A 10,000-nucleotide genomic window follows, 5' to 3' on the forward strand; every position below is an offset into this window, starting at 1 on the left:
AAAATTTACTTCCCTCCCCGGTGTAAGTTTCCTCCTTTCTTTGAGGAAACTCTTTGCTCCGTTCCCACAGTATACTCATTGTTTGGGCAAAAGCTCAGAGGAAGGGAGCTGCTCTTTTCCCTTCCACCACCCACCCCCACCTATTAGTTTTCTTTCCTAATAACTATTCGTTTATGAGGGACTGAAAAGTGAAGAAAATAGGATGTGTATGTGACTTCACTGGAGCCATTCATTAGGAAGCTGTCCGGCTGTCTTGTCTCTGAATTCCTGGTGGTGCTTTCCCAGGCCTCATTTCCCCCTGGAAATTATCCTGCTTGCCTCTGTGTTCAATTCTGGGAAGGAAGATAGGCCGAGATAAGGCAACATCTTGGCACAAAGCTGGAACACACGGCCACCTCGCCTCACGGGTACAGAGCCTAATCACCCTACCCGGAGGGTCCTCTGTCAATAGTTTCTTAGAACGATTTTTATTAGTTTAGTGGCCCTACTGAGGTTGAAATTCAAGGCCTCAACTCAGGCAGGCCGGCTCGGGGTGTGCGTGTTTGTTTCTTCTTCTTTCTCCTCCCCCCCTCCCCCCCCCCCCCCCCCCCCCGCCGCCAGGGCGCTTAAATCGTTGCCATGACGACATTTACAAGACAAAGGAAAGTTGCATGAAGTTCCTGAGTTGACTGGGGCTCCAGGCTTAAACCAGCCCACCCCACCCCCGCCCCCGCCCTGCCCTGAGTCCGCTGCGAAACACTCCTGCGGGGTGGGGAGGGGCGCCCAGCCCTCAGCTCCTGTAACTTCATTAGCGCGCGGGGTGGGGGGGGGGAGTGAATCAGCCTCCCCTCCCCCTCCCCGTCTTTACAAAAGTGGCCTCTTTTGCCCTTGGGCAGGAAAAGCCTGCGCGCTCTCTCTCGGGTCTTTTTCTGCTGGGACCCTCCCTGCCTACCACCAGCAGCCACTGACTTCCTGCAAGATGGAGTTGTCAGACTGCTTCCACCCGCCCGCTGCCAGTAGTATGCCTCCCGCCCAAGCCCGCCAGGGACAGAATGGGAGGGGCGGGCGGGGAAGCTGGCATGCTTGCCTGTGCTCTGCCCTCTGCCCCTCCGGGAGGCATGACTGTGACCGTGGGATGTCCCCGTGGCCGACCCCTAAGCTCCCACCCTCTGGACGGAGGAGAGTGAGGGGGAAAAAGGAGTTCAGGAGTCTTGTCTCCCCTCCATCTTCCCGCCTAGGTCAGGCCAGGATCTGCCTCTCTTCTCCCTGTCCCTGTTCCCCGTTCCTCTAAAGGAGTGACTGGAGAAACTGTCCGTCTGTGTTTGTGATTGTGATTAACATCGCAAAAACCTTCAAAGAATCTCAGATCGGTTAGAAGCCCGTTGGGTTTCACTTCTCAGGCGTGAGGGGTTGTTATCTCCCCCGCCCTCTCTCTTGATTTTTTTTTTTTACAAATTGTTAGGGAAATGGTGACATACAGAACGGTTAAAGTATGCCAGTCCGCACCGGTGGCTCGCGTCTGTAATCCTAGCTGCTCAGGAGGCTGAGAGCTGAGGATCACGGTTCAAAGCCAGCCAGGGCAGGAAAGTCACCAGACTCTTATCTCCAATAAGGCACTGGAAAATCGGAAGTGGCGCTGTGGCTCAAGCGGTAGAGCGCTCGCTTTGAGCTGAAGAGTTTAGGGACAGCACCCAGGCCCAGAGTTTAAGAAACACCACCGACCCCCCCCCCAAAAAAAAAAAAGGATAGGAAAGATTACATTACATAAGTGGGGTAGGAAGAGTACATTTTTTTTTAATTAATAAGTTTTTTTTTTGTTTTTGTTTTTGTTTTTTTTTCTCGTGGGGCTTGAACTCTGGGCTTGGGCGCTATCCTGCCCGGGCTGGCTTTGAACCGCGATCCTCAGATCTCAGCCTCCTGAGTAGCTAGGATTACAGGCGTGAGCCACCGGCGCCCGGCTAATGAGTTGTTTTAATTGTGAAAATACTTACAGAGTGGTTACAATGACAGGAGCAAGAGCAAGGAAATGAGTACATTTCTTATCAAGCATTGCTGCCTCCTCCTTTGTTTCCATTCCTGCCCTCCCATTTCCCCCCACCCCCAAAAAAAGAGTACATTTTTTTTGGACAATGTCACCCCTTCCCTGGCTCTCTCACAGATTTTCCCTCCCTCAAGTTCTGTTTGTTCCCCAGCCACAGGTTGTGTGTCAACATAGTGTCTAGTGAGTGCCACTGTTGCACTTCTTCATCCTGGGTCCCTCCATTTCTTGCCCCTCCCGGAAATAGATGAAGGAAGAAACAATGGGGGGGGGGGGGGAGAGAAAACAAAATAACGTCGATGATAACAAACACAAAGAAAGGGGAAGACTTCTTATATGATCAGAGGTATATAGGCATTGCACTTTGGTGAGCCTCATGTCTTCAATTAAGCAACCCAAAGGCCAGAAGTGGAGTTTTGGCTCAAATGGCAGACTGCCAGTCTCTCTGTTTTTTTTTTTTTGGCACGGGGTAGGGGGTGTCCGGTCGTGGGCCTGAACTCTGGGCCTGGGCGCTGTCCCTCAGCTCTTCAGGTTAAGGCTAGCACTCTACCACTTGAGCCACAATGCCACTTCCGGCTTTTTTCTGCTTATGTGGTGCTGAGGAATCGAATCCGGGGCCTCATGCACGCAAGGCAAGCGCTCTACCACTGAGCCACCTTGCCAGCCCCAGAGTGCCAGTCTTGAGCACAAGAGCCACGGGACAGCACTCAGGCTCTGAGTTCAAGTCCCAGGATTGGGGCGTGCACACACACACCCTGCACCCCTTGATCTTTGCTGCTGTTTCCTACCACACAGACACAGGCACGCATGGCAGCATGTGATCTACCTCTTCCCCTCCCCCCCCACACACTTTGCACTGCCACCACCGCCGCCGCCGCCACCAACTATAGCAACAGACTTCCTAGGCTTCCCCTCCGCGCCCGCCACCCTCCCCCCCCCCCCCCCCCCCCCGGCCCCTAGTTTAGATCGATGAACCAAAGTGTCCCCACTGCACGTTCGGCTCTGGCAAATATCAGATAGGATTACAGTGATGAGGAGAGAGGCGAGACCCGCCATGGATTGACTGTAGATCCCAGAGGACAGAATGCCAGCCCAGGCCCATTCATGGGTCAAGCCAGGAAAATGTTTTTTGGTTTTGTTTTTGTTTTTCATTTGCGGTCTCTCTCCACACCCGGTGTGCTTTGTCTGTCTGTCTCTCTGTGCGATAGGGGTTTGCCATTCATGACCTGTGTGGGCGGGGATGCTGGGGCGTGTGTGTGTGTGTGTGTGTGTGTGTGTGTGTGTCTGTGTGTGTCTGTGTGTGTGTGTGTGCGTGCGTGCGTGTGTGTGTGTGTGTGTGTGTGTGTGTGTGTGTGTGTGCGCGCGCGCGGGTGAGGGGGAGGTGTTCCTTCCTCACAAGACCTTCCTAAAGTGTCGGTTCGGTCTGGATCGATCTTGGGCCTGACGTTGTTTTTCCTTGTTTCGGGGTGCCACCTACTGGACACCGTGTGGAGTGACAGGGAGTGATTCGGGGCTGATGGCGGAGGCTGGCGACTCTCGCGAGAGTCTCGCAGACTCTCGCGAGAGTCGCGATGAGGTATCGCCGGCTCTCTTCTGCGGCTTTATTTACAACAAAACAAAATGAAACCACAGCAAACAAGGAAATTTTCTTGAAGGGAGGGCCGAGCGGAGGGGGAGGGGGGCCCGCAGGGGGTGTTTCTTTTCGTTATTTTCTGGACACGGAATTCGTTTGGATATTACGTCTTATGAGCGAACTGTACCAGTTTATTTACGGTTGTAATTTATATACAGTAACACAAATGTCTTTACGTCAGTATTATGAAAAAGGGTCCCACGGCTGCAGTGGGTGAAAGATTGAGACGGGAACATTTCTCAAGGAGTGCCAAGAAAATGGAAAACAGGCAATGCAATAGTTCAGGGAGAGTTATAAATATCAAGTGCTGCCCTAGGTGAAATTTCATGCAAATGTCCTCACCCACTCAGGCAAACTTTTTATATAGGTATCAGAATAAAATTTCTTGAACTATATAGACTTTTATTCACTTGATTTCCCTTAAGTAAGTTAAAATAACTGGCTGTTGACAGGGCACATCTGGATATTTCTATCGGTCCCATAGAGATAATCTGTTAAATTTTAGAACACGGTAGATTATATTTGCTATTTCCCCAAATGGACTTTACAAAAGCCATCCGTGGCCCCAAAGATGTATCTGGACCTCTCATCATGTGTGACTAAATAGGCCTCAGTGAATTAAGCTGAGAAAGCTGCAAAACAAAGCAGATCACTTCAGTTATGGAACATGAAGAGAACAAAAGTAGCTTTATGCCACTGGATCTTTAGTGAGAAGATAGAATAAAAAGAAGAAAAAAATATTGGAGGATGCAATATAAACCAATTGAAACGTTTCCAACCGATGATCTGGCTTTGAAGTGGCTATTTACTGGTGTGGTCCTAGACCATGGTGTCCAGAAGGATACATCAATGTGTTTTGAAAGATCCTAAACCAAATATACTTGTAATAATGACAGGTACGTTTCTGTCCTCCTAATTCCAGCTTTAATCCTAACACGTCCGGTTGTGATAATACGTTCACAGTCGTGCCACTTAGGGATATCACGTCTTATGTCTTCTCTGCAATATCTTAAATGCTCAGAGAAGTTACACCTTCTGACAAAAGGACGTTATGTGTGTCACCCGCACGGGGACACACACACACACTCTGTTTGCCCGGAGTGCTGTGTAGCTTACCATGTCCAGTTATAGTTTAGGTCTAGCATCCACATAGGAGGGAAAACACGTGCCGTGCCGTTGGTCGGTCGGTCGGTCGGTCTGTCTGTCTGTCTTTCCGCCGGTCTGTCTTCCCCTGGCATCACCTGTTCTAGGTTCTTCTCCGCCGCCGGCAACCCCCTCCCCCCCCCCCCCCCCCCGCCCCTCGCGCTCCTAGTCCGTCGATCTACTTCCCTCTGTCTGACATAATCTTATTCTTATTCTTTGGGGAATGGATGAATAAACTTTTACCTTGTGGATATTGTACACACACCGTAACGTGTGTGTGTGTGTGTGTGTGTGTGTGTGTGTGTGTGTGTGTGTGTGTTGACGGAATAGAGTGTTTGCCATGCCTGAACCCCTGGCTCTGCCTCTCTACCCGTCTGTGATGCGATGTGTGTGCTGGGGCACTTGTGCCTGCGTATGTTCCCAGTGCGAACTCCAAAGAGAAGTACGCCCGCCGGGCCTGTGGGTTCTAACCATGCTTCACCCCCGGGCGATAGGATCGCCCCTCTGACTGACGCCTCCACTCTGTTTGGGCCGGGGCCCCTCGTCTCTCCCTGTGTTTCCTCCTAGGGTTCCCTACCTGCCCTCCCCCCAGCCCCGCACACACACACACACACACACACACACACACACACACACACACACACACACACTGTGCACCGCCACGCTCGGGTCCAGGTCCTCCACCACAGGCATGTGAGTGATGATGCCTCTACCCTCCGACACCTGTGTGTAGGGTTTAGATTCATCGCCTCATGCCCCGAATCCTGCTCCAGAGAGAGAGTGGCAGAGCCTATTAGAAAAGGCTAGCTGTCTGGACAGGCTAGAGTACGAACCGGTGAGAAGGTCGTTCCGTCCGGTGCGGTGCCCGGGGGATAAGCGTCACACGGGTGCCACCTCCCCTTCCTTCCCCACCCAGCCAGCAGCGGCTCTCGTTTGGCTTTCCTGTCATTCGGTGATGGGTGAGTGGACTCACGCTTCCCATTGCACGGTCACCGTGGTTTTCCAGACCTGTGTGTGTGACGTAGCTATTCTCTGTGTGTTAGAAGAAACCTCTCTCTGGCCTTCCCCCTGCCCTTTCCCTGCCTGTGAGGGGTGGCGGGTGGGGGCGGGGGGAGGGAGTGTGTTGTGGGGCGGGCGAGGAGCGGACTTTCACAAGTGAGCGGGGTGCCTCCCGACGGCTCGTCTCTTGGTGGAGCCGACCCATCTTTGGGAGTTTTTTTTTTTTTTTTTTTTTCTCTTTCTGGTTTCCATCTGGGGGAAAAAGAAAACAAAACGTACAAACAACCCCCCCCACTCCCCCCCCCCCCCAAAAAAAAAAAAAAGACGGGCAGGCAGACGGTGGGACGAGCGCTCACTTGCCCTTTTCTGGCCATGTTGGGCGGGGGTGGGGGGTCTTGCCACGGGCGGCGGAGGTCGTGCGGGTGGCCGGTTCGTTTTCTCTCGTGGTGCGGGCCTGCCGTCTTTGCCGCCCCTTCCTGCTTGGGACCGATCCCAGCTTCCCGGTTCTCGGGTTCGGGCCGCTCTGTTCGGGCGAATCTCGTCCTGGTTCCTGGTTTCACTTTGGTCGCTGGCGGCGGCGGCGGCGGCGGCGGCGGCGGCGGCGGCGGCGGCGGCGGCGGCTCGATCTCGGTCTAGGTCTCTGGTGGCTCTGGTGTCGTTCGTGAGGTCGCAGAGAGGACCCGGCTGCAGGTCCTGACCTAGGTTGTGCCACTCGGTGCGTGGCGGTGGTGAGTGAGGCGATTTGTTTCCGTGTTCTGTGTCTCCGGAGCTCAGAGCCGGCCGGCGCGCGCCGATCCGGGGTACGGCGGCTCGGTGGAGTCGGTCGTTGGAAGGCGGTTGTCGTGCTCCCCCTGGCGTCCGCTTTGATATGACAGTCCCCTCGTTCTCAGCCGAGCGAGCGAGTGGAGGAGGAGGAGGTCTGGCGGCAGCGAGCCGGGCGGAGGCCCGGCCTCTGCCGGGTGCCGGGCGCGACTGTCGCCGTGGTGTCGCTGTGGCGCCGGGGCGGCTGTTCTGTCGGACTTTGCGCCCGCAGGCGAGCGCGGGGTGGGGCCGTGCGTCGCCGCTCTCTCTTCGGTGCCCGGTCTGTGCGGGGGGTGGCAGCTTTGTCGGGTCGACCAGTAGTTCTGTCTGGGCCCGACGCCTTGTCCTCCTCCCCTCCCTGGACTCTGGTCTTTGAGGGCGAAAAAAGGAGAGTACGAGGGACGTCTCGGGAGTCGGGGGAGAGGGTCCCCGGGTGAGCCGATAGGTGGTGGGGCCGGTCCCGGCCCGGACTCGGACCCCCCCCCCTCCCCGGAGTCACCTCCGAGTGAGCGCTTGGCGCGTGCCGGGCGCGAGGGCCTGGGTCGCCGGCCCCGTGTGGTCTCCCTCCACGGCCTCCTCCACGGCCCCGGAGGCCGGAGGACAGACCTCTCCGGCGGGAGGAGCCGTGGGCACGGCCGAGGCGAGCCTCGGGGCCGGGACCTACGCCCCCCCCATCCCCGACATAGGATGGTCGTCGGAGTCACCTCCGAGTGAGCGCTTGGCGCGTGCCGGGAGCGAGGGCCTGGGTCGCCGGCCCCGTGTGGCCTCCCTCCACGGCCTCCTCCACGGCCCCGGAGGCCGGAGGACAGACCTCTCCGGCGGGAGGAGCCGCGGGCACGGCCGAGGCGAGCCTCGGGGCCGGGACCTACCTACCATCTGCGGGGACTTGCCCGGTGGGCCCTGCGTAGGGGAAAACTCGAGGCGGAGGGAGCACCTCGGGAGTCGGGGACCCGAGCCCGGGAGTCCCGGGTGTGTGCGTGCTGGCGGCAGGGCGCTCACCACCGACCCCGCGCGGTGTGGGTGTGGTGGTTGGGTGCCTCTCGGAGTGGGTGCCTCGCGTCTGCCGGGGGAAGGCTCCCCGTACCGCCCGTGCGGTGAGCCCGTGCACACCCGGGGTGTGTGCCTGCGAGGTAGTGGGGCGGGAGCGTCCCTTGACCCCGCTCCCGCCCTGGCTCTTCGTCTGTCTTCGCCTTATGTGGTCGACCAGCTGTCCCTGAGAGTTCCGTGTCTGGCTCTGTTGGGGACGTGTTGGGGACAGGTGTCCCTGATGTGGTTTCCGAGAGGTCCCTGTCGCCAGCGAGTTGTCGCCCCTGCCTGACGACCTGATTTTGGCGTGGTGACGTGAGGATTTTGTACCTGCAGGAGGGTGCTGGCATGCTGTGTCCCGGTGGCTGTCAGCGGGTCTCTGGGGGCTCTCTCGGATGCTGTGTGCCGGGCCTTTCCCGTCTCTTCCCGGTCCGGGTCCCCCTGTCCTTCCCCTCACACCCTGGGCTCCCGCTGCCCTGGGCAGGCCCTGTGTCCCTGTGGTGGCTCGTGGGTGTGGTGGTGGTTGGCGGCTGAGTGAGTCCCGTCGTCCTTGATCTCTCCCCCGCTCCCGGTGCCGGATTCTGGCCCTTGCCTCGGCACGCTGAGGAGGAGAGTGGTTGGTTGCCTGGGGTGTGCATAGGTAGGGCCCGCACGGTGTGCTTCCCTCGCCGTGGCCGGCTTGAGGAGGAAAAAGGGGGGGGGGGCCGCGGGGGCCGCCGGCCGCCGAGTCCGGACTCTTGCGTGTGCGGCATCCCCGTTCTGCCGTTGGGCTCGCCCGACCTCCGTGACTTTTTTTTTTCCTTCCTCCTATCGCCCCTAGCTCCAACTCCCCCGACCTGCCGCTTCCCGATGGCGGGCCTGGTCGGCCGCTGAGCTGCGCTACCTCCCGAGCGCTGTCCGTGGCTTTTTTTCTTTTTCTTTTTTTTTTTTCTTTTGTTTTTCCTCCCTTTCTAGCTTCTTCGGTCCTGTGCCCGGCAGAGGTGTCCTGGTTATCCCGAGTGCCAGGGACGCTTAATCCCCGTGGTATTTTTTTCATTTTTTTTTTTTTTTCTTTTTACCTCGCTCCTTACTCACGGAAGGGTGTCTGTCCTGGCTACGCTTTTATCCCCAGGCTGTTGGCCCTCTCAGGAGCCGAGCTTCCCTGGGCCACCGCCTCCCGAGTGCCGCGTGGCTGCCTTCTCCCACCCCCTCGGTGTGATTGATGTGGTGACGTTGCGATCTCCTTCGGGCCCGGGCCTAAGCTGCGCCAGGCGAGGGACGGACATTCATGGCGAATGGGACCGCTCTTCTCGTTCTGCCCGTGGGCCCCTGCCCTCACCCGTCCCACCGTGCCGGCGCCGGTGGTGTGCGGGGAGGCGGGGGTGCGGCAACCGGGCCCGGCTGCGCTCTCCCTGCCCTCGCCGTGAGGTCGGGGACTTGTACACGCTGGAGGAGGGGGGCGCCCTGATCTTGCTCCTCTCTTCCCGTGACTCGTTATCGGCACGGGGGTCGGCTCTCTCCGCGGAGAGGGAGGGTCGGTGCTCCGTGCTTGCCCGTGCTGTGTGGTGTGAAAAACCGCGCCTCGCGCTCTGCCCTCTTGCGGTGCTCCCGGAACGCTCCCGGTTGGTTCTCTCAGGTGCCTGAGGCTGAGTGGTGGTGTCGTTCCCGATCCTGGCGTTGTCCGCTGCCTTGTGCCAGCCTGCTGCCCGTGGTGTGTCCCGGCCGTCCTCGGGTTCGTGGGGCTTTTGTGCGAGTGAGAAGTTACCGTTGAGATTGACGTCTCTGCTTGGGGGGGGGGGTCGAGGCGGTTCCCCAGAGGAGCGCTCTTCCCTTGTTGCGCTGGGCGGTGGCTTCCCCGCATGAGCTGCCGCCCTGGTCCTGGCTTGTCTTCCCTGCCGTGTCACCTGGCTTTCATCGCACCGGGGGACCTGAGATGTTGCAGTGGGAGGCGAGCGGGGCCCGTGCGGGCTTCCCGCCCGTGTGCGCGACTTTGCTCTGGCCCCGCACGGCAAGGCCGACCGACCAGGGTTGGTGTTGCTGCTGCCGCAGACCCCCCCTGTGCCCCACCCCTCCCTGCCCCCCGTGGTGGGAAGGATGGACGCCTCTGATGTGTGCTGGTTCCCGGCGGGGTTCCCGTCGGGGTTGGGTGCGGGCCACCCTCAGAGTGAGGAGAGGTTCTCTAGCGATCCTCGTTCGGGAAGCGGCGTGCGCTGCTGGGTTGGCGGGGGCCCGCCCCCGATGGGCTCCCGCGGCCCTGCCGCTCCCTGCCCCGCTTTTGAGCGCTAGTGGCTGCCCGCGTCGGTAAACTGCGTGCCCGCGCCTCCCCCCTCCGAGCTGGGGGAGGGTCCCGCGGGACCTCTCCCGGGCCGTCGTCTGGTGTGGTGAGTGGAGGACGTTCCCGA

This window comes from Dipodomys spectabilis, unplaced genomic scaffold (assembly GCF_019054845.1).
Source record: "Dipodomys spectabilis isolate Male_0828 unplaced genomic scaffold, ASM1905484v1 ptg000878l, whole genome shotgun sequence".
Lineage (NCBI taxonomy): Eukaryota > Metazoa > Chordata > Mammalia > Rodentia > Heteromyidae > Dipodomys > Dipodomys spectabilis.